The 20,472-nt window shown below is 35.9% G+C and overlaps 1 long non-coding RNA gene across 1 annotated transcript; it reads left to right on the top strand.

Moving 5' to 3' along the window:
* The first annotated feature begins 7,741 nt into the window (after positions 1 to 7,741).
* On the top strand, positions 7,742 to 14,318 carry LOC116000247. Its single transcript, XR_004094084.1, has 3 exons — positions 7,742 to 7,850; positions 13,875 to 14,125; positions 14,247 to 14,318. It is a non-coding gene; the product is annotated as an uncharacterized LOC116000247 (long non-coding RNA).
* Positions 14,319 to 20,472: the final 6,154 nt, after the last annotated feature.

Below are 20,472 nucleotides of genomic sequence, written 5' to 3'. Positions count from 1 at the left end.
AAAAAAAAAAATAGAAAGAAAATGGGGGGGGGGGGGGGGGGGGGGGTTGCAATTCCCTCCAACCGAACGACGGATTTTAGCTACATTCGGAATTAGGTGGGAATTAAGCGGGAATGGATGTATAGATTACGTTGCAGATAAGTATATGTATTGTATTATTATGATTAGTAATTTCAATCTAGACTTGTATTATGAATAGGAAAGTATGAAAGAATATATTGTATTGGAAATTGTATTACTATATTTTAATGTACAATTGTAGTACGAATATGGATTATATTAATTACCATCTTTTACAATATTACGCAACCCTAATAGTATAGGAGTGTTTTGAGCAGAAAGTTAAAATGCAGAATTTTGTTTTTATTAATAGTATAAATTACGTTGCAGGGAAAATATATGTATTGTATTATTACGATTATTAATTTTAATCTAGAATTGTATTACGAATAGGAAAGTACGAAATAATATACTGTATTAGGAATTGTAATACCATATTTTAATATAATGTACAATTGTAGTACGAATAAGAATTGTATTATCATATTTTACAATATTACGCAAACCTTAATAGTAACGGAGTGTTTTAGGCGAAAAGTTAAAATTTAGGATTTTATTTTTATTAATAGTATATATTAGCTTGCAAGAAATATATGTACTGTATTATTACGATTAATAATTCTAATCTAGATTTGTATTACGAATAGGAAAATAGGGAAGAATATATTTTATTAGGATTAGGAATTGTATTACAATATTCTAATGTACAATTGTAGATTGTAATACGAATAGGAATTGTATTACCATATATTTTACGATATTACGCAAATCTTAATAGTATATGATTGTTTTGGACAAGAAGTTAAAATTGAGAATTTTTTTTTTTACTAATAATATAGATATAGATTACGTCGCATGAAATATATGTATTGTATTATTACTATCACTAATTTTAATCTAGAATTGTATTACGAATATAAAGTTAAAAAAGAATATATTATATTAGAAATTTTATTACCATATTTTAATGTACAATTGTAGTATGAATAGGAATTGTATTACCATATTTTACAATATTATGCGAACCTTAATAGTGTAAAGGTGTAAAGGATATAACCTGTACTCATTACCAATCGCATTCTTATTGTTTTCATATTCTTTTGGAAATGTGCTCGACACCTAGTTTATCATTTCTTGGCAGATAATGGAATTTGGGCATGGTCTCTGTCAGAGCTATACATAATGCCCATAAGCTCAACACAATTTACAGACCTGCAAAATCCTTAATTCTATATATATATATATATATATATATATATATATATATATATATATATATTTATTTATTTATTTATTTATTTTAATAAATAATGTTATAATTGTAATATAAAATAAAAAATTTAGAATGTGAAAGAAAGACGGTTGAAATTTGTGTTACAATAAAACTAACTGACTATTGAGGAATATTTTTTTAGAAAAATTCATGTGCTTTTGTTATACACAATTTGTTAAATTTGTTTTATATAATGTTACTTAAAAACATTTATCTAGAAGTTAAAAACTAAAAAAACAAGTTGAACAGTTAATAGAATGACAACTAACTGCCCTAATACCCTCTGATCTTAGCTCTGATATTTTCTGATCCTAGATCTGATATGCTCTTATCCTAGCTTTGATATGTACTGATCTACAGCCAACCAATCTAATTTTATCAAATACAGCCAACCCATAGCCCGTTCTCCACTGAGTGCCCATCAATTTTTAATTTCGAAACAATGGGTGTTATTTACTGTTCCAAATCTAATTACTAAAACAGTATGCGCCGAAAGACCATCAATCTCCTCCTGCCCAATTTCCTCCGGCCCCTAATAAATCTCCTGTCAAAATAAAATAAAAAATAATTAACATAATAAATGCATAAATAAATAAATAATCAATCAAACAAATAAATAAATAAATTCTTACCCCTCTTCCAAGCTTTACAAAAGCATCGTCATAATACATTATCACTTGTAGAGGGTGCTCCAGGAGTGAGTAACTAACGCAATATACGTGTAAAATACGAATACCAAGTAAAATCGAAAAATACGATCTCTTATTGCCTCAAGGATCCAAACCCGTTTACAAGTCAAGTAGGGGCTCAAAGGGCTCGGCGGGTCGGCAGTGGGCTTCCCTACTGTCCGAGCTCACTTTAAGTCTTAGTCTAGAATTTGCCAAAAGATCCTCCCTCTCCTCATAAATGCGCTATTTATAAGGGAGAAAAGTGTGGCTACCAGGCCTCCGGCATGACGAGAACGTGGCGCGCATGCGCACGCCTCACACTTCGCCCAATCGGAAAGGAGTACGTGGCGGTCATTGGCACGCCACGTGGTTAATCGGGAGTACTGTTCGGCCCGTGATATCCGACCTCACATCGATCCTCCCCACCAACCGGCCTCCCGACCAACCAGGTCCGGAGCATATCCGACTGGGCCTGGGGTATATTTACTATCACTGTTATAATTATAATATAAAATAAAAAACTTAGAAAGTGAAAAAAGGACCGTTGAAATTTGGGTTAGAATAAAACTTACTGACTAGAGGAATATTTTTTGAAAAAGTTCATGTGATTTTGCTCCTTTTTATTATATACAATTTATTAAATTTGTTTTATATAATGATACTTGAAAAACATTTATCTAGAAGTGAAAAAACAAAAAACAAAAAAAAACAAGTTGAACAGTTAATAGAATGATAACTAACTGCTCTAATACGCTCTAATCTTAGCTCTGATCCTAGATCTGATAGGCTCTTATCCTAGTTCTGATATGCTCTAATCTACTGCCAAATATGTGTCATCAAGAACAAATGAGTTTAGTCGTCTAATAACAATATAAAAATAAAGGAAAATTTTTTAAAATAATGATTCTAAAAATGTGAGGATCACAGGGAGTCACTCAATGCATACATCACTTTTTTTGCGTTGAGATCATTGTATAATGATCTGAGGCTCGAAACAACTCTCATCATCCATGTGGGAGTGTTAACCGGGACACCGGATGCCACTAGACCACAAGGTCTTTGGCGCAGTTTCATTTGCTAATCGTGCAACTTTTTCGGAAAGTTTTTCGCATCACCACTAGCATCATTAATTGATAATGTGTACTTGTACTTTGTAATAGCAGTTTAGCTTAATTAATAAAATCATAAAAATAATGAATGAGATTAGTGGCAGAAATGTGTAATTTCAAAAACTTTACGTGTATGCATGCACCGACGAGTGGTATATACTAGCGTTAATATATAGTCCACGTCACGTTATACGTATGCTTTTATTTTATTTTAGTTTTTATTTATATATATATATTTTGCAGTTAAAATACTCGCCTAATGTTCTCGAAGAATCGAGTTAATTATGGTTTTTGCACCTCTAGTCAATGTGAGGTACATACATGCAAGGAGTCTCGCCAAAGTGAATCAATCAATCTCCTATGACTAATTTCAGGCATCTCAAAGAATGCCCAATTTACCACACTGTTAGAATACGCAGGGGATCGCACACGAACAATGGAGATAATCTTTTCTTTTCTGATATTTATTATACAGGCATTAGATAATTACAAATATACCATCGTAGCAGACCCAAAATAATCTAAAAACTTTTTACTATTCTAAATTTGATTCATTGGGAAGTATTTTCCAACATTTTAATAGTAATAATATTAGTAGTAGTAATAATAATAATAATGGATGACTTCTTCTCGTATTATTATTATAGCCACAAAAATACGAGCATTAATTTGAGTTTGGTTAACGTAAAGAGCAAAAACAATCTAACTGGTCGACTAAGAAACTACATTAATCGCTCATATGCCTAATTGAATAGTAAACTAAACAACTACGGCATCATTTATTTACAAGTTTGCACCATTACGAAAACTGTGGAAAAAACGGGGGTTGTACCATCGTGATATCACCCTACATTGGGTGTGCACTGCTTCTTAGATCTCTTCGTACGAGTGGTCTTGACGACCGGACGCACTCGTGGGACAATTACACAATTTATATTGTCATGCCGTCCATACAGTCCACACGTCGCGCACTTACACTCACATCTTTCCTTTGCCTCGATTGCTAACTCCCGCTTACTCTTGAAACGCTTTCCGCTCCCTTTATTCTTAGCCTGGGCCAGTAGTTTAATGGATATAGACTACGGTGGCCTTACACCGCAAAGCGCCTCGATAGCATCTGAGTTTCCCTTTGCCGTGTCGGTGCCTGAACCATCAAGTACGAATTCAGCTTTTAATCCCTTCAACACTTCTACCATTCGTGTCATGCGACTCTCATTGCAACCAACCATCCCAACACACGTGTTTATCTCAGCCCACAATATATTTAAGCTCGACCCAGGGGAACTACTCGCGATGCATCGGTCATTACTCAGCTCCGGGTCGACCTGTTTACACTAGTGGCTCACCACGTACTGGGCTGGGATGACCTGTAACTGTGCATCTTTGAACACTAAAAACATATGCCTTCAAACCAAACCCAATTTCTTGAACAAATTGCAATTGCACTCTGCACTTAATCCTCCTGCCTTATGTTGAACGCTATATACCGTGTTGCAACCTCCTTTAATGTCGTACCAAAACAACCCCTGTTCCTTACGAATGCTAACCACCCGACAAAAAAACACCCAGCTACAATCTCGATCTGCAACTCATAAAAAATACTCAACGTGTACAATTTTGCTGCATGACGCTCTAATGCCAATGGCATTTTAAAATCGGGTGAATACCCCTGAACTCAGCATCAAGCTTTGCTTGTCGGTGGCGTTGGGATTCTAAAACACTCTCAAACTGCATGTAAAACTCAACTAAACTACAGTGTGGATGGGTGAACTTACCGAAGGCATTGTTTTCCCCTTCAAATCGAGCGTTGTGCGCAGCAACCCTCTCATTGGCATGTCAACAAAATAAGCTGGGATCCAGAACATTCGCTCTACATACAGCTTGCTAAACCAGCGGTGCTCTCCTAGGTTGTACTCTTCCATTAATGAACGCCATTGGACTTCAAACACATCAATGAGGATATTGTTCGACCAAACAATATTATTTAACTTCTTGCGAAAAATTCTGTCCTTTGCCGGATCAGCACCAACTTTCTCGCTCACCTTCAGCATAATGTGTCACATACAGAACCGATGTCGACTATCTGGTAGGACCCGTTACACAGTAATTCGCATAGCCGGATCTTGGTAGCAGCTTTTTCAATCAACTTTTTAAGAAAGTCATTTGGTATGTAATCAATTATTAGCTACCAGCTAATTTACCAAACACATTTCTACACAATAGCTAATGCTATCAACTAGTCATCAAATTCACTAACTCAATCAGCTAACAGCTAACAATTATTTACCAAACATTCCCAATATATATATTTTTAGATTGTTTCACTGCTGGAAATCACGGAATTTCCGACCACCCAAAAAAATGGTCAAAAAAGGTGAATTTTTTCACTTTTCCGTCGAAGGGTTATGGTGGTCGGAAAGTGGTCGGAATGTCCGACCACTTATGAAGGGTGGTCGGAAATTCCGACGACTATTTATATAGTAGTCGGAAAATTTTCGCCAAACTTTAATTTTTGAAAATTAGAGTGTATTTCCAACCACCCTGGTGGTCGGTATTTCCGACCACTTGTGAAAAGTGGTCGGAATTGTTTTATTTCTTTATTTTTTTTATTTTTTTTATTTTTATATTTTAACTTGCATTTATTCAACCGACCACGATTCAAAGAGTTTAATAGTCGTATGTTGATATGTTTTGATGTTCAATATAAACAAACAAATTAGCATAGGGTAACAAATATTTTACCATTCTTGTTGTGAAAAATAATACTATGCCGCCCTTTCTATATACATGAACTCATTTTTCTCACTTGAACTTCTTAAAACTTTTATTCTTGTTAGGACTCTATAATCATAGTTCTATTGAGAATCATAATTCTATTGAGTTTCATAATATCAGCTAATGTATTGTTATAAGGAATATATCTCGGACTTACCTACCCATGCATACTGAGCCCAAATTGGATCCAGCTCTATGCATAGGGAGGATAATTTTCCAATCGCTTCCGATCTCGTGATGGTACTCATTCGGCCCCGACTTGAAACTTAGGCTCCCTCTCAGCTTAGTAAGTTATTGGTTAAACACTATTAGGCCTGATCCCGACCCCGTTACTCGCCCTAAACCTCGAGCCCACACGATAAATACTATAAGCTAAATTTAGATAATAGTGTCAAAACCATCCGTTAATATAAACAACCACTTTAACATACCGTTGGGCAAATTAGAATCAAAGATGCTTCGAAACAATCCATTAATAGTACACTACTGGTGTAGTATATACGGACAGTATTAATTACGCGATACAGTGCTAGGGTCGGATCCGGTTACAATCCGTTTACCTAGTCGGCTTGTTAGTTTAAGTTAGAGAGCTCGAAATACGTGCCAAAGGGTAATAGGTTCCTGACGAAGGTGCAAGAGGAAGGGTCCAGGCCATAACTCGAACGAAGGCCACGATTCGCGTGGATCAAGTGCGATATGGGTGCATTGCTAGAGTGTCAACAATGGTTTCAGTTTATACTCCAACCTTTAGCTTGGTAACCTCTGATCCATTGTCCCGTGAACTGGGCTTAAAGTTGTAAATCAACAAGCAAACCAGTAAAATGAATTAATCTCCATACATAAGAATGATTAGACATCTCCGTATTACTACATCATATACAAATACATAGAATCATTTTCTAACTTAAATCCTTACAACATTTATTCTAACTTATTACGTTAGCTGATAAAATGGTTGCATATAAAAAATAACCAATAACTATATTATTATTATTATTATTATTATTATTATTATGTAAACTTTAATATAATTTATATTTTATAATAATAATAGTCAACATCATAAATTATTTTTAATTATGAATATATAAATTTTAAAATATTTTGATTTTGAAGTTGTTATTATTATTATTATTATTATTATTATTATTATTATTATGCTACCAAAAAAACGAATTGTGCCAAATTTTCACCCCAGTCGTGTATTGTATTGTGTATTCTTTTTTTGAGTACTATTGACTATATTACAATGTAGTATATGTCCACAGCTATGTCGTTGGACCATCATGAATTTATAGCAATTATACATTTTGAATTACTATATAATTATAATAACAATATGTCAATTAGTATTGAATTGATTTTTAATCTAATTGTGTGATTTATAAATTAATTTATTTTATTTTATTTTATTTTTTAATATGGATATAAGAATTGGGCGGTAATTATTTTAACCAAAAATAAAAAAAAAATTAGGCGGTATTTTTTTATTTGGGTTGGCGCCTCTCGCTCACAAGAAAAAGGAGAATAGAACTAGCCATATCAATACACTTCCAGTAGACAACACAATTAACACAAACAAACCCTAGATCTGAAAATTTGAAATCAAAATCTGTTGTCTTCTTCGCCTCAACCAGGGCAAGACGCAGCAGCGAGCAGCCCTCCACGATCGCCAACTCTTGTATCTCGCCTCTTCTTCCCATTCTTCCGTTCGTTGCCGTCGACCGCGAACCAGAAGCCGTCGCCGTCGACCGCGAACCAGAAGCCGTCGCCGCCGACCGCGAACCAGAAGCCGTCGCCGCTGACCGCGAACCAGAAGCCATTGCCGCCATCGCCGTCCACCGTGAACCAGCGACTGGAGCTCCACAGACTGCCGTCGGAAGTGTTGCCAGTCCCCGGAAGGATTTGCCGTGCCGCCAGAGTAGGTTCCGCCGACTGCTATTCCTGCTCCAATTCTGATTTCAGGTATCCATATAGTTACATGCAATGTGATGAAGTGACCTTAGTCAAGCCAAGAAGAAGAAGGACATTTTTGTATTTTCCCTTTATAGTCTGTTATATTTGTTACAACGGACTGACTACTGCCTACTGTGTGTATAAAGGCATTAGCTGTCTTCTTCTTCTGTTTTCAAGTCAAGCATTGTAAACTCTTCACCACTGTCTAAATGCACAAACACTTTCTCCTATCTTCTTCTTCAAGAGCTTAAGTAAAGCTCTTCCAACATGGTATCAGAGCGGAGAAGCTATGGCGCAGCGGTCATTGCTGATGAAGTAGCTGGTGAAGGAAGTTCAACCAGAGATCCAACTCCAATGAATCGAAACTCAGAAAACCAGAACTCTGTTCCGCGAAATGATGAATTCGACGATCCGTTCTATCTTCACATTACCGAGAATCCGAATCTGATTATCGTCTCTCCACCTTTGTCTGAGAACAATTATGCTTCCTGGAGCAGGTCGATGCAGATAGCTTTGGAGGTGAAAAACAAATTTGGATTCGTCAGTGGAGCCATCCAAAGACCAAGCGAAAACGATCCTACGTATGTCGTATGGAAGAGATGCAATAGGATCGTCTCTTCGTGGATCCTGAAATCTCTCAATTCCACGATTGCGGAGACCGTCCTATACTTTGAGAAGGCATCAGATATCTGGAACGCTCTTAAGAAAAGATACTCACAGACTGATCCACACAGGATTGCACAATTACAGAATGAGATCTTCAGAAATATACAAGGTAATATGACTATCAACGAATATTTTACAAAGAGCAATGCGTTGTGGGAACAATTGAATGCTATGAGACCTATTCCTGAGTGTGAGTGTGTTCCTAGATGCTCATGTACTCTTATGAGCAAAATACAAAAGGAAAGAGAGGATGATCAAGTGATTAGGTTTTTGGAAGGATTAAATGAGGAGTTTGAAACTATCAAATCTGGAGTGCTAGTTATGGATCCAGTTCCTGATGTGGAGAAGGTCCTGAATATGGCCTTGAAGTTAGAAAGAAAGCTGAATGGTACTGTCAACAGGAACAATGAGGTAATTCAGTCTAATTCTGTGCAAAACACTCAGATACAGTCTGTTGATGAACAAAGTCTTGTAGCAGTTTCAACTTCAAACAACAGGAAGAAGTTTAATAATAATGGAGGGAGAAATGTTCCTAAATGTACCTATTGTGGCATGGTGGGACATACTATAGAAAAATGCTACAAGAAGCACGGATTTCCCCCCGGCTGGGTAGCTGGTTACAAATCTAAAAACAAGCAAAATCAAGACAGTCAGCAAATGTCAAATACTCATGTGAACCAGATTGGTGATACAGGATTGTCTGCTGATCAGTTTAAGAGGCTAGTGTCCTTATTGCAAAACCAGAACTAGACCAACCAGACTTCCACTAATGCAGCTGTCACAATGACCAGCTCTGGAATCAGGCCAGACTTCAAGGAATTCTCAGAAAGCCACAATGAAGGCAGGTTCAATTCTAAACACTCCCATATTAATGTTGTTTTGAACTCTCCTACTGTCTGGATTTTTGACTCAGGAGCAACAGATCACATTACTTGCTCCTTAGAATATTTTGAGAAATACCGTAAGATTCAAGGCATATATGTTAAACTACCAAATGGAGAAACTGTGGAAGTAACACACATAGGGAAAATCAGATTGCATCCTAATATTTTGCTGGAGAATGTGTTGTACATACCCTCTTTTACATTTAATATCATATCTGCTAGCAAATTGGCAAGAGAGGCATGTTGCAAGATTGTTTTGGATGCTGACTGTTGCAATATTCAGGCTCCCTATGGGATGATAGCTGGTTTTGCTAAGGAAAAGGATGGGCTGTATCTGCTGGTTCATCCACCTGTTAAGAAGAGAATTGTTGGCAGTAATGTTGTTTCTGATATTCAATGTAATAATTTGTCCCTAGCTTTGTGGCATAATAGACTAGGGCATTATCCCATGGATAAGATACACTCTCTGAATGTAATAAAAAATACCTCTTCTCACAAAATTTCTGGTTATGTCTGTGATACATGTCATTATGCTAAACATAGAAGATTTGTTTTCCCTGTTAGCACCTCTAGAGCTGAAAAATGCTTTGATTTAGTTCACATGGATGTTTGGGGCCCTTTTGCTGTTGCCTCTTTAAAAGGAGAGCATTATTTCTTGACAATTGTTGATGACCATAGCAGGTTTACATGGTTACATCTGTTGAAAAACAAATCAGAGGTCAAGACCTTGTTTCAGAATTTCCATCAATATGTTTTTACTCAATTTTCAGCAAACATAAAAACAGTAAGAACAGACAATGGGACTGAGTTCTTCATGACTGATTTTTTTAATGAAAATGGAATTGTGCACCAGAGGTCATGTGTTAATACTCCTCAACAGAATGGGATTGCTGAGAGAAAGCATCAACACATCTTAAATGTGGCTAGAGCACTTAGATTCCAATCTGGACTATCAATGAGATTCTGGGGCCACTGTGTTTTACATGCCTCATACCTCATTAATAGGCTGCCTAGTCCTATTATCAATGGAAAGACTCCATTTGAAATGTTATTTGGCAAGAGTGTAGACTATCAACAACTAAGGGCATTTGGGTGCCTATGTTTTGGTGCCACTGCTTCACAAGGGAGAAACAAGATGCAACCAAGAGCTAGAAAATGTGTTTTTTTAGGGGTCCCTGCAAATGTAAAAGGGTATATTCTATGTGATATTATTGACAAAAGTATCTTTGTTTCTAGGGATGTGCAATTTTATGAGATGGAATATCCTTTCAAGGAAACTTCAAAGGAAAAATCTGAACCAGTGCAGATAGAGAGATTTAATCCTTCACTCCCACTGATTCCCATTGACATTAAGGAAGGAAGTAGATCATTTGAGATTCCAACAAGGAATAACAGTCCTAATGTTGTTGATCAAAGCAGTGATAATGAGGAGGTCAATCCAAATAGTGGAAATGGGGTAACCACTGAACTGAATGATGATGCAAATAACAGTGCTGAAACATGTTTACCAGAAGAGGCTGCTCAGACACAGCCTAGGCGATCTGTGAGACTGAAAAATGCTCCCACCAGACTACAAGACTATTATTGTCAATCCATGATGAGAAATCAGTCAAATGCCAGGACATCCCCTCATTCACTGAGTAAAGTCATATCTTATGATCATCTGCCTCATGATCATAAGGTGTGTGCATCAACTATTTCTTCATCACATGAGCCTCAGTCATATAATGAAGCAGTGAAGGATATGTTATGGAGAAAAGCAATGCAGGCTGAAATAGAAGCTTTGATTGAAAATAATACATGGACTTTGACAGAATTACCAGCAGGAAAGACTCCCATTGGATGTAAATGGGTATACAAGGTCAAACATAAGGCAGATGGTTCTATTGAAAGATACAAGGCTAGGTTGGTAGCCAAAGGATATACTCAACAATTGGGAGTGGATTACATAGAAACATTTTCACCTGTGACTAGGATGACTACAATAAGAACTTTTTTGGCCCTAGCTGTGGCAATGAGATGGGATATTCAGCAGTTAGACATTAATAATGCCTTCCTACATGGAGATCTAGAGGAAGAGGTTTACATGGTTTTGCCTCCTGGATTTCATACTGATAAGCCTAAGCAAGTTTGTAGATTATTGAGGTCTCTATATGGGCTGAAGCAGGCTAGCAGACATTGGAATGCAAAATTGACAAAAGCTTTGCAGGATAATGGCTTTCTACAGTCCAAAGCAGACCCCTCCTTGTTCACTAAAGCATCAGCAAATTCATTCACTGCCCTGCTTGTCTATGTAGATGATATCCTAGTAGCAGGTAATGATCCTAATCAAATCTGTCAGCTCAAACAGTTTTTGGATAGGTCCTTCAAGATAAAGGATCTTGGACATCTAAACTATTTTCTAGGAATTGAGGCATTTAGAACTCCTGGTGGTCTCAACCTATGCCAAAGAAAATACACCTTGGAGATTCTAGAGGAAAATAGATTTTTAGAAGCAAAGCCTGCAAAAACACCTGCCATCACAAGACAGAAACTCAATACCTCAGAAAGACACCTACTTGACAATCCTGAAATATACAGAAGACTAGTGGGTAAACTTCTATATCTGACTAACACCAGGCCAGATATTTCCTATGCTGTCCAGCAACTAAGTAAGTTTGTGGACAAGCCAAGAAATACTCACCTCACTGCTGCTCACAGAGTACTTAGATACCTGAAAGGTTCTCCTGGAAAGGGTCTATTCTACTCTTCAAGTTCCAATCTCAAATTGCAGGGTTTTTTAGACTCTGATTGGGCTACCTGTACAGAAACAAGGAAGTCTGTCACTGGTTATTGCATTTATTTTGGGAATTCTTTGATTTCATGGAAAACAAAGAAACAGGCCACTGTATCAAGATCATCATCCGAAGCTGAATACAGGGCATTAGCCTCCACAGTATGTGAGATCCAATGGCTTACATACCTCCTCACTGATTTGAATGTGAAAATGGACAGCCCAACTGTGCTGTTTTGTGACAACCAATCTGCCATTGCCATAGGAGAAAATCATGTTTTCCAAGAGCGTACCAAGCACATTGAGATAGATTGCCATGTGGTCAAGCAGAAGGTTCATGAAGGTGTGATAAAGTTGCTGTCAGTTTCCTCACAAAAGCAGCTTGCAGATGGATTCACTAAAGCTTTGCCAAAGCCTGCATTTGATAACTTTCATTCTAAGCTAGGCCTTCACGATGTTCATGCTCCAGCTTACAGGGAGGTGATGAAGTGACCCCAGTCAAGCCAAGAAGAAGAAGGACATTTTTGTATTTTCCCTTTATAGTCTGTTATATTTGTTACAACGGACTGACTACTGCCTACTGTGTGTATAAAGGCATTAACTGTCTTCTTCTTCTGTTTTCAAGTCAAGCATTGTAAACTCTTCACCACTGTCTAAATGCACAAACACTTTCTCCTATCTTCTTCTTCAAGAGCTTAAGTAAAGCTCTTCCAACACAATGTCTTTTGTTTTGATTTTTTGGGGCTAGGGTTAGAGTGTGCGAGGGTTAAGCTGCTTTGATTAGTTGGCGTTGAATTTGTTGAATCTAAAATGTTAATCCTTGTACTGTAAGAGTCAGTTGTGGGCTTTTAATTGTTCTAGTTTTAGCTAAATTATCAAACACATATATTAATGGTTCTATCAGCTACTGCTTTGCAAAGTGAATGGAGATTGCTGACCAGTGAATTAATTGATTGAAACTAAGTCAAAAGTAGTGTGCAAAATTTTGTTAATAGTGCTCTAAAAGATGAAAATGTTCAGTGAAGTCATGCAAATCAAGTGTTTAAATGGAAGTGTGAGAACAGAGATAGGTATTATATCTGCTTGCTCTATCATTTGCTCACCTATAGACAACATATTTTATATATCAGGCATTGGGCAGTCATGGGTGATCAACTCTATGCTTCTTGAGCAGTGCTGTTATTTGGCATCACTGAGGTCTAACTTGTGGCAATGAATCCCCAATCTTCTGAAGTACCAAATCAAACACATATATAGTAGATGCAGTGTTTGTTTCCATTATTTCATCCTTGATGTAGTACTGCATTTAAATAATCTAAAATGAACATTGAATTTGTTGAATCTAAAATGCTAATCCTTGTGGTGGCAGTGTAAGTGTCTTTAAAAGCTTCAATTCTACAATTTAGATTATAAATAAGGGCTTTTGAGTGTGAAAGGTTCCTGCTTTAATACAAATCATTTCATTTCATCTTATTTTGAAGAATGTAATGTCATTTACTGACTGCTCTACCTCTGTTGCTCTAGTTGATCTTTGCTAGTATCAAGTTAGGAGTTACTTTGAAGAGTTTGCTGTATCTGGTGTCAAACAATTTGATGGATTATTTCCTTCTCAGTTTTGTTACCAAATTATTTCCTTCTCAGTTTGCTATATCTGGTGTCAAACATACTTGTACTACCTAATTAATTAGTCTTGATTTTATGCCTGTACAGTTTAGCAGACTAGCAGAGGGCACTGGGCAGAGGCGCAATATGAAGTGGAAGTCAAAATTGGGGTATGTTTCTCTGCTAGGAGTCATCTTGTGTTGGTCTCATTTGTTCTAGTATCTTTTTTATTTATTTGTGGAAGGCTTATGTGTGTGTTTTGTTTCATATAAAGGCTGTATGCTAAGTAATGAATTGTTGGTTGTGTAATGTGTATTATTATGATGAAGGAAAACCAGAATGCATGCTATCACAGGGAGGTAAGGCTGTTTTAATAAAATCTGTTTTATTGCATGTGTTTTCTGCTATTACAATCAAGAGTTGCTACCTTTATTTTGACTCTACTATTTGAAACTTATTATTTTTTGTGATTGTTTGCAGATTGAGTTCACACTTCCTCCTATGGTCCAATGTTGGTGGCAGTATGCAGATAATAGTTTGCAGAGATGTAATAGTCTGGAGATTAAATAAGAAGTTAAATTCTAGAATGTTTTAAATTTTCAATTGTATATTCATGAAATGTATATATGTTTTTCAACAATTATTTTACCAACTTGCAACAAAAAAATAAATAAATTATATATATATATATATATAATATTCATTTCACTACAGAGATCTCTGTAGTGAAATGATTTTTTTTAATTTGTTGCCTCCAGTTTTCCGACCACCGTGGTGGTCGGAAAGTTTGACCCCGAAGGTCGGAAAATCCGGACAAGCCTGGTTGTTCTGTTGGTCGTTTTATTTCCGACGTTTGGAGAAAGTGGTCGGAATTTGCGACCACTTCCTCCCGTGGTCGGAATTTGCGACGAAGGTTTTTCTGGACACCCAAATTGGTCGGAAAAGTGGTCGGAACTAGCATTTCCGACCTATTTAAGCCCATTTCCGAAAGTGGTCGGAAATCTGATGATTTCCAGCAGTGTTTGAGGCTTGACTTAGTTGATTAATATATGTATTTTCCTTTCAAAAATTACATTCTAAATTTATTATGGTAAATAATAATTTTTAAAACTAAAATTAGTACTTTAAAATATATAAAAGAAATATCTAATACAATATTATAACGAACTTAATGCTCCACATAAGATATCTTTACAATATATTTTCAACTTGAATTCTATTGGACGGAAATTTGGAGAGTCGAGTCTATTATCTTACTATTGAAATATTACGTTGAATGTTACATAAGTAAAAAAAAAAAAAAAAAAGTTAAATTACTCTTTCACTACTAGCATATTGTTTAGTGGAGGCTAGCATATGCTTTCGGCAGCTACTAATTTAACTATAACTTGCACTTGATCTTAACAAATTCTATTTAGCTTTCATATAACATCAAATAATAGACTTAGGCTATGTTTGGCAAACCTAACTGAAAATGTAGCTGAAAGCTGAAAAGTAAAAATCTATAAGCTCGAAGCTGAAATCTGAAGAGTTGTTAAGCTAACTGTTATGTTTAAAAGTGTTTGGTAAAATTAACTTTTTGATAAGCTGATAAATGTAAAAAAAAAAACTAAAAAAGACATCTTCATACAATTTAAATAACTTTATTTATATATTAAAATATAAAATAGTGAAATCAATATATTTTAATAAAATATAAAGTAAGAACATATATTTGAAAACATATAAAGTAAAACAAAATGTTTATAATTCATAAGATTAGTTCATACAAAAATCAATGTTCAAACACAAATGTCAAATTAAAATTAAAACCAAACATATTGAAGAGAAAAAGTCAAAATTTTAATTGGGAAGGGTAAATGATGTCATTTCTTTAAAATAATAAGGTTAAAATGGAAAAAATATTAGGAAGCTACTAGCTTATTTTGAAGGTAGCGTTAAAAATTAAGCTCTTATTTTAAGCTACTAGCTTATTTTAGGAACATTGCCAAACAGAGCTTATAAATAGCTTATTAGTTATAAGCTCTGTGAAACAGAGCCTTATAAATCATGGAGTAACTCCAGCTGAGTTGATGAGATAACTAACTTGGTAACCACAAAGTAATAAGTTATTTATAAGCTCTGTCAAACAGAGCCTTATAAATCATGGAGTAACTCCAGCTGAGTTGATGAGATAGTTAACTTGGTAACCACAAAGTCCAAATTTACTTCCCGTGAGACCTTCAGAAAGCGAGCTTACAAAACTATTCATAAATTCAACTTTAATCGATGGTATATATCAATTTAATTATATATAGATATCTTCCAATTCCGTACGTATGAAATGCAAAGTCATTGAATATAATTGTAGCAACAAGTAGAAGAATATTCATGTTTTTAGAGTTATAAATGTTTACATTTTAAAAGTAATAATATTTTTAATGTTCATATTTAGATTTGACAAAATCATTACTACAATAGATAATGATTGGAAATTTTGTATTTAAGGTCTGTGCATGAAGTCAAGCTTGTAAATTTTTGAACCTTATTGATTAAAACATTAAGAACATACTTCACGCTTACTAAAGAGTAGAAACTTATATAAAATGTATCTTCTTTAAGAGAATATAATTTCATGAGTAAAATCCATTTTTAGTCCTATACTTATTGTGCGTTGGACAAATTTAGTATGCTTTTATTAATTTGACCACATTTTACCAAGACTTATAAAAAGCTGGACAATCAGGACTGGTCCTGAGCACGGGCGGGATGGACGACCGCCCAGGGCCCCATGCTAGAAGGGGCCCATCCATATATATGTATATGTATACATATATATTATAGTGTTATAATTAGTGTTATAGTTATATTAGAAAACAAAAAATTAATGTTATAATTATATTAGGAAATAAAAAGTTAAGAATAGATGGGACTGCAGGAAGCTGGAATCGACGCTTAATTAAATAAATTTAGAAATAGAATCGAGAAGGGACACCTAATTATCTATTAGAATCGACACCCCGGCTAACCCATTCGTCTTCTTCAATAAAAATTTTTCTCAATTTGATTCATCCTCGCATCTTCGTGGACGATCAATGATTGTTCTTTTGTTTGCCAGTTTAGGCCCCATTATCCGTTGTAATTTTGTAAGTTTTATTTTATTTGTAATTTGTTCTATCTTTATTTCCTCTGTAACACTGCACACAGGCACAGGCAACACAACGCACATTACAAATATTTGAAACAATCTAAAGAAAATGAATGTATTTCATGTTATTTGATATTATTATCTTTTAGTAGTATTAAATTTAAATTTTAGTTTTTCATATAAGGGCCCATTTTTTTTTAATTTCGCCCAGGGCCTCCAAAATGTTTGGACCGGCACTGTGGACAATGTTAGTCCACAGTCACATTTACGGTTTAATGACCATGAAGTACAAGGGCAATTGTGTCCTTTCATGTCCAAGTACAAGGCCAACCACCGGTTGGCCGCCCACGACCTGCAAGCGCTGACGCACTACCTCGGCTCCGGTTCCTCGTTCGCCGGAGTAACTACTTTTGCGTCAACCACTACAAATTTCTTCAGGGAGTCGCTGATGATTTTCAACGGCATAAATCCGTGGTTTCGCATCCTGAACAGCTTCACGAACTTGTCGATCCTCCAGGCTCTGGTGGAGCAACCGGATAGGCCCAAATGTCTTCAATTCACATCCCGGATATCGGAGTTTCCCATGGAATCCAATGGCCAACGCTTCTAGAAGAGCTTACTCATCGCCCGGGAGGGCCGTCGCCGCTGCTTCATCTCTCGGCTATCACCCCACCATTGACAACCAGTAGTTGAGCTGCAACACTCCATTTCTAATTCCTCCATCAGGTTACGATTTCTCCCCTAATCTTTTAGGGTTTGCCAATGCTATTAACATCAATATACAAATCAACAATAAACACAAAACACAGAGGGGCAAATTAAAGAGAGCAAATGAAAGAGTTTGCTTTGGTGAAGGGAAAAGCATTAGCCGGAGCTCTAACGGGTCTTTTTCTTTGTCAATGGCGGTGTCGCTCGCATGCAGTCGCCAGATCTCCTCTGGCGACAGATCCGTCGCCCCGGCTTCGGCCTCATATAGGGATAGATCCAGATCCTCCCCTTCACATAGAAGAACGTCGTGGATCGGCTCGAAGCTGTCTAGCAACATATGAACTCCGGCGACCCAGAAGCTAAATTAATCAATACCCAGAAGCTAAAAAAAAAATAAGATCAAGATCAGATGATGATATTCAATTTCCCTGATAACATACCGAAAAATCAAGATCTATTAATCAATACCCCGGTTGCGGTTGTCGTCTCCAACACCTGCTGTTGCTGGTGGCTTCTCCGGTCAGCTACTGCGGCCAACGAGAAAGAGGGAGGAAGAGAGGGGAAGCAACCACCGTCGGTCACCTCCATCTTCACCGTCAACCAAGGGAGTTCATATTACAAGTGTTCGGTGCAAATGGCTTTCATATTCATCGAGAAATGCAAGCCAGATCCATTGGCAATGAACTCCATTAAGATCTGGACTTGAAAGGACGAAATTGCCCTTCAACTTCACGACTGACAAACGGTGATTGTAACGATGGACTAACATTGTCCAACTTTTTATAACACTGGGTAAAATGTGGCAAAATTAATAAAATCAGACTAAAAGTGTCCAATGCCCAATAAGTGTAGGACCAAAAAAGAATTTCACTCTAATTTCATCTATTAAAATCGTCAATAAACCTTGTTTAAAATGAACATTGTAATAATAGGCCAAATTAATTAAAAATCCAATTAACTTGCACCGTCTAGCCAAAGGCCTTGTGGCCCTCCTAAGTGAGAGGTCACCGTTTCAATCCCAGTGGAGGCATTGGCTCTATACTACACTGTAACAGAGTCAATAGTATTAAAAAAAACGTAGCAAATAAATTGTTAAACGCGACTTCCAATAGTTTTTTTTTAATACTACTGACTCTATTACAATGCAGTATCTGTTCATAACTACTTTCTCAACCTATTGAAGCACAAGAATCAGTATTGCCTCCACTGAGGCTCGAACCCACCACCTCTCATATAAAGGGAAGGGTTTGATGCGACTTCCAATAGTTAATCTTTAACTATTCAATTTTTACCTAAAATAGTTCTTTGTCCAAACCAAAACAATCTTGATTAGAACCATTTTGGTTAACAATTGTATAGTTGAGAATGAAATTGAGCAAATTTGGAAGCTGTAAGTCAAGAACGCTTAACTACAAAGTTCTTTAGCTATTTGGTTGTCATATCCAAGAACGCTTAACTACAAAGTTCTTTAGCTATTTGGTTGTCATATCCTACTTAAAATCAATTTGTGATAAGTAGGTGGACATTAACCATTTAACCGCATCCTTCCATGGTAAGTCATAACACCACATCTCGAATCGAGTAAGGGCTGAACTCGGTCAACGCCCAACAAGGCAACAAATCGAGCAAGGGCTGAACTCGGTCAACGCCCAATAAGGCAACGCTCGGACCAAGTATTTATCATTACATCAAAATTTATAACTAGTACAAGTCATAGCTTTATTTCTGTTATACCCATAATTTACAATAATATTAATTGTCAATTTCAAACACTTACCACTATGCTAAAAATTATAGTAACACCAAATGCACAACTTTATTTTTTATATACTAGCTTAACAATGATACCATCTTTCAATAATAAAATGCTAAATTTGGTCTTCCGATATCTCCGAGGTCTGAGGAGTAGTTTTGTTTTGTTTTGTTTTGGGCCTTTTTTATTTATTTAAAAGTCAAGCAAATGACGTGGACTGGGTTAAAGCTTAAAACAACTAAAAGGGCCTGTGCTTGGGCCTGATGCCCGTTGTAGTAAACTTCGGGAATGTTTAATAGCCCACTATCAAATAAAGAACCAACCTCATCTTACCCAGCCCAATTTTTCTATACATAATTCCATTCTTTCTCCAACCTGTAGGCAAATTATTCTGTGGACCATGATCTAAAATACACAATGTACATACTAAATGTTCACAATTTATATATAAAATGTTCACAATTAAATATTTACAATTTAAATTGTGAACATTTACTATGTAAATTATGAACATTCAATATATAAATTATGATGGATCTACCTTTCAAGGTGGACACAGGTCCATGGTATAACTATTGGTATTTCAATCGCTAAACATATAACAAATATTTAATAGTTTAATACAATACCTACAAAACAATAAATCATATGCAAAAAATTCCAGCATGCAACAAGAATAATGAAATTACAAAAGATTGTGTGTAAAAAAAATATCACTAAGTCATCAACTTAATTAGGTAACCAAAATTAAAATCAAGTTAAAAACGATATCACTTAGGCTCGACCACAAAGAATTGTCTTGACTCAAACCATTATATGAAATGGTGAAACTCTTTCCCTCTCGCTATACGGTGCTTTTATTTTTTAATACTATTGACTCTATTAGAATGTAATATATGTACATACATACTTTAGCCAACACCCCTACTGGGATCAAATTTTGTGACCTCTCACTTGGGATGGTCATAGCTATGTCCCTTGACCACAAGACCTTTGGCCGCTATACGGTGCTTTGACTTTCTAAGAAAAAATAAAATAAAATAAATTTTTATTAATTTTATAAACAATTTCATGAATTTATTTAGGTTGTCTGTCACCTCAAATGCTTAGATTAGAGC

The sequence above is a fragment of the Ipomoea triloba genome, chromosome 12 (assembly GCF_003576645.1).
Source record: "Ipomoea triloba cultivar NCNSP0323 chromosome 12, ASM357664v1".
Taxonomy (NCBI): domain Eukaryota; kingdom Viridiplantae; phylum Streptophyta; class Magnoliopsida; order Solanales; family Convolvulaceae; genus Ipomoea; species Ipomoea triloba.
Note: the sequence above shows the minus strand (reverse complement) of the source record. Positions and strands in the feature narration are given on the sequence as shown.